Below are 5,278 nucleotides of genomic sequence, written 5' to 3'. Positions count from 1 at the left end.
AAACCTAAGTCAAACATCCAGGCGCTTCATCCGACCGATCGAGTCCGGGTTAAGTCGCCTTCCCGGACGCTTTCCCACTCGACCCCGCCGTCCTGGAGAAATTTTTTCGCGTTCAAAACCTAAGTCCAAACATCCAGGCGCTTCATCCGACCGATCTCGAGTCCGGGTTAAGTGCGCCTTCGGACGCTTTCCCCTCGACCCCGCCGTCCTGGAGAATTTTTTGCTTTCAAAACCTAAGTCCAAACATCCAGGCGCTTCATCCAGGCGATCGGCGGGTTAAGTCGACTTCCCGGGCGCTTTCCCACTCGACCCCGCCACCCTGGAGAAATTTTTGCTTTCAAAACCTAAGTCCAAACATCCAGGCGCATATTTCAGGCGATCTCGGCGGGTTAAGTCGACTTCCCGGGCGCTTTCCACTCGACCCCGCCACCCTGGAGGAAATTTTTTGCTTTCAAAACCTAATCTCGGCGGGTTAAGTCACTTCCAAACAGCGCATATTTCAGCGATCTCGGCGGGTTAAGTGCGACCGGACGCTTTCCACTCGACCCCGCCACCCTGGAGATTTTTTTGCTTTCAAAACCTAAGTCCAAACATCCAGGCGCATATTTCAGAGCGATCTCGGCGGGTTAAGTCGACTTCGGACGCTTTCCCCTCGACCCCGCCACCCTGGAGATTTTTTTGCTTTCAAAACCTAAGTCCAAACATCCAGGCGCATATTTCATCTCGGCGATCTCGGCGGGTTAAGTCCAAACACGACTTCGGGCGGCTTTCCCACTCGACCCCGCCACCCTGGAGGATTTTTTGCTTTCAAAACCTAAGTCCAAACATCAGGCGCATATTTCAGGCGATCTCGGCGGGTTAAAGTGCGACTTCGGGCGCCTTTCCCACTCGACCCCCGCCACCCTGGAGAGATTTTTTTGCTTTCAAAACCTAAGTCCAAACATCCAGGCGCATATTTCAGGCGATCTCGGCGGGTTAAGTCGACTTCCCGGGCGCTTTCCCACTCGACCCCGCCACCCTGGAGGATTTTTTGCTTTTTCAAACCTAAGTCCAAACATCCAGGCGCATATTTCAGGCGATCTCGGCGGGTTAAGTCGACTTCCCGGGCGCTTTCCACTCGACCCCGCCACCCTGGAGGATTTTTTTGCTTTCAAAACCTAAGTCCAAACATCCAGGCGCATATTTCAGGCGATCTCGGCGGGTTAAGTCGCGACTTCTCGGGCCAGCGTTCCCACTCGACCCCGCCACCCTGGAGGATTTTTGCTTTCAAAACCTAAGTCCAGACATCCAGGCGCATATTTCCAGACGATCTCGGCGGGTTAAGTCGACTTCGGGCGCTTTCCACTCGACCCGGCCTCCCTGGAGAAATTTTTTCGTTCAAAACCTAAGTCCAAACATCCAGGCGCATATTTCAGCGATCTCGGCGGGTTAAGTGCGACTTCTCGGGCGCTTTCCCACTCGACCCGGCCTCCCTGGAGAAATTTTTTCGTTCAAAACCTAAGTCCAGACATCAGGCGCATATTTCAGGCGATCTCGGCGGGTTAAGTCGACTTCGGGCGCTTTCCCACTCGACCCGGCCTCCCTGGAGAAATTTTTTCGTTCAAAACCTAAGTCCAAACATCCAGGCGCATATTTCAGCCGATCTCAGCGGGTTAAGTGCGACTTCTCGGGCGCTTTCCCCTCGACCCCGCCACCCTGGAGAAATTTTTTTGTTCAAAACCTAAGTCCAAACATCCAGGCGCATATTTCAGGCGATCTCGGCGGGTTAAGTGCGACTTCGGGCGCTTTCCCACTCGACCCCGCCACCCTGGAGGATTTTTTTGCTTTCAAAACCTAAGTCCAAACATCAGGCGCATATTTCAGGCGATCTCGGCGGGTTAAGTCGACTTCGGGCGCTTTCCCTCGACCCCGCCACCCTGGAGAGATTTTTTTGCTTTCAAAACCTAAGTCCAAACATCCAGGCGCATATTTCAGGCGATCTCGGCGGGTTAAGTGCGACTTCTCGGACGCGTTCCCACTCGACCCCGCCACCCTGGAGGATTTTTTTGCTTTCAAAACCTAAGTCCAGACATCCAGGCGCATATTTCAGGCGATCTCGGCGGGTTAAGTCGACTTCGGGCGCTTTCCCACTCGACCCGGCCTCCCTGGAGAAATTTTTTCGTTCAAAACCTAAGTCCAAACATCCAGGCGCATATTTCAGCGATCTCGGCCGGGTTAAGTGCGACTTCTCGGGCGCTTTCCCACTCGACCCGGCCTCCCTGGAGAGAATTTTTTCGTTCAAAACCTAAGTCCAGACATCCAGGCGCATATTTCCAGGCGATCTCGGGCGGGTTAAGTGCGACTTCCCGGACGCTTTCCCTCGACCCGGCCTCCCTGGAGAATTTTTTCGTTCAAAACCTAAGTCCAAACATCCAGGCGCATATTTCAGCCGATCTCAGCCGGGTTAAGTGCGACTTCTCGGGCGCTTTCCACTCGACCCGGCCTCCCTGGAGAAATTTTTTTGTTCAAAACCTAAGTCCAAACATCCAGGCGCATATTTCAGCCGATCTCAGCGGGTTAAGTCGACTTCTCGGGCGCTTTCCCCTCGACCCGGCCTCCCTGGAGAAATTTTTTCGTTCAAAACCTAAGTCCAGACATCCAGGCGCGCTTCATCCAGCCGATCTCGGCGGGTTAAGTCACGACTTCTCGGGCGCTTTCCCCTCGACCCCTCCACCCTGGAGGATTTTTTTTTGCTTTCAAAACCTAAGTCCAAACATCCAGGCGCATATTTCAGCCGATCTCAGCCGGGTTAAGTCGACTTCTCGGGCGCTTTCCCTCGACCCGGCCTCCCTGGAGAAATTTTTTCGTTCAAAACCTAAGTCCAAACATCCAGGCGCATATTTCAGCGATCTCAGCGGGTTAAGTCGACTTCTCGGGCGCTTTCCCTCGACCCGGCCTCCCTGGAGAAATTTTTTCGTTCAAAACCTAAGTCCAGACATCCAGGCGCATATTTCAGGCGATCTCGGCGGGTTAAGTCGACTTTCGGGCGCTTTCCCACTCGACCCCCGCCACCCTGGAGTAAATTTTTTTGCTTTCAAAACCTAAGTCCAAACATCCAGGCGCATATTTCAGGCGATCTCGGCGGGTTAAGTCGACTTCGGGCGCTTTCCCCTCGACCCGGCCTCCCTGGAGAAATTTTTTCGTTCAAAACCTAAGTCCAAACATCCAGGCGCATCTCACAGCCGATCTCGGCGCGTTAAGCCCCACTTCACGGGCGCTTTCCCCTCGACCCCGCCACGGAGTATTTTTAAGCGTTCAAAACCTAAGTCCAAACATCCAGGCGCATCTCACAGGCCGATCTCGGCGCGTTAAGCCCCACTTCACGGGCGCTTTCCCCTCGACCCCGCCACGGAGTATTTTTAAGCGTTCAAAACCTAAGTCCAAACATCCAGGCGCATCTCACAGCCGATCTCGGCGCGTTAAGCCCCACTTCACGGGCGCTTTCCCCTCGACCCCGCCACGGAGGTATTTTTAAGCGTTCAAAACCTAAGTCCAGACATCCAGGCGCATCTCACAGCGATCTCGGCGCGTTAAGCCCCACTTCACGGGCGCTTTCCCCTCGACCCCGCCACCCGGAGTATTTTTAAGCGTTCAAAACCTAAGTCCAAACATCCAGGCGCATCTCACAGCGATCTCGGCGCGTTAAGCCCCACTTCACGGGCGCTTTCCCACTCGACCCCGCCACGGGAGTATTTTTAAGCGTTCAAAACCTAAGTCCAAACATCCAGGCGCATCTCACAGCCGATCTCGGCGCGTTAAGCCCCACTTCACGAGGCGCTTTCCCCCTCGACCCCGCCACCCGGAGTATTTTTAAGCGTTCAAAACCTAAGTCCAAACATCCAGGCGCATCTCACAGCCCATCAAGGCGGGTTAAGCGCCACTTCTCGAGACAGCGCACCTTCACGACCCCCGAGCTCATCTCAGCCTTACAGACATCAGGCCCTGCTCACGACCGATCCCGCCCCGGCACACCTCGCCCTCTCGGGCATCACCTCCGAAAAGCCTCCCGTAGGGTTCTCAGAGGACCCACACCTGTTCTCCGTTCGTGCCGGTACTCCCACTATTAAGCCGGGGTCACTATCTCAGCACAACCGCGCTCTCAAAAGAACCGTGCCACTGGTACCCCCCATCGACTTAGGTTTTGGAGGTTTTTCTTCTTCGGAGAGGCCGCCGGCTCCCCGTCCGACCGGAGTCAGCCCTCTCTCGGGGCGGCCCTCTCCGCCGTTCCTCGGTTCCTCTCCGCCACTGGTACCCCCCATCGACTTAGGTTTTGGAGGTTTTTCTTCGGAGAGGGCTCGCCGGCTCCCCCGTCCGACCGAGTCAGCCCTCTCTCGGGGCGGCCCTCTCCGCCGTTCCCTCGGTTCCTCTCCGCCACTGGTACCCCCCATCGACTTAGGTTTTGGAGGGGTTTTTTTTTCTTCGGAGAGGGCTCGCCGGCTCCCCGTCCGGCCGAGTCAGCCCTCTCTCGGGGCGGCCCTCTCCGCCGTTCCCTCGGTTCCTCTCCGCCACTGGTACCCCCCATCGACTTAGGTTTTGGAGGGGTTTTTTTTTCTTCCGGAGAGGGCGCGCGGCTCCCCGTCCGGCCGAATCCGCCCCTCCGCCCGGCTCGGACTCTGCCCCTCTCCGCCTGCCACTCTCTCCGCTCCACTGGTACCCCCGGCGGGGAGGAGAGTATGCCAGCCGAGTCGCCCGGCTGGGCCTCCTCCTCGGACCGACAAAGGTGGATCTAGGGATGACTTTCAATGGATGCATGGCGAGTGAGCTGCTCTGCCACTCTGAAACCCTGACCCAGAATCAGGTCGTCTCACGAGTCATTTTGCACCACATTCTCCACAAACTCGGTGTTTTTGGTCTGAAGTGGGGCGGCGCTCGTTCGGCGCACCCGGTCCAGTCTCGTGCGGCTCTCCTCACGCGCCCGGGTGTGGCGGCTATCCGTGCCAATCGAAGTACGCGGCGCAGCGGTATCGTTGCCTCTTAGGCGGGATTCTGACTTAGAGGCGTTCAGTCATAATCCGCAGATGGTAACCGCACCAGTGGCTTCTCAGCCAAGCACACGCGCAAATGTCTGAACCTGCGGTTCCTCTCGTACTGAGCAGGATTACTATTGCAGCGGCGTTGTATCAGTAAAGTAAAACTAACCTGTCTCACGACGGTCTAAACCCAGCTCACGTTCCTATTGGTGGGTGAACAATCCAGCGCTTGGTGAATTCTGCTTCACAATGATAGGAAGAGCCGACAT

General features: G+C 56.1%; 1 non-coding gene across 1 annotated transcript in view; it reads right to left on the bottom strand.

The window, feature by feature from the left end:
• Nucleotides 1-4,753: 4,753 nt before the first annotated feature.
• LOC122332088 overlaps nucleotides 4,754-5,278 on the bottom strand; it is a 4,000-nt gene continuing 3,475 nt past the window's right edge. Inside the window, exon 1 of the ribosomal RNA XR_006248435.1 lies at nucleotides 4,754-5,278. This exon is cut by the window's right edge and continues 3,475 nt beyond it. This is a non-coding gene — a ribosomal RNA (28S ribosomal RNA).

The sequence above is a fragment of the Puntigrus tetrazona genome, unplaced genomic scaffold (assembly GCF_018831695.1).
Source record: "Puntigrus tetrazona isolate hp1 unplaced genomic scaffold, ASM1883169v1 S000000003, whole genome shotgun sequence".
Classification (NCBI taxonomy): domain Eukaryota; kingdom Metazoa; phylum Chordata; class Actinopteri; order Cypriniformes; family Cyprinidae; genus Puntigrus; species Puntigrus tetrazona.
This window is presented reverse-complemented; position numbering and strand designations above follow the sequence as displayed.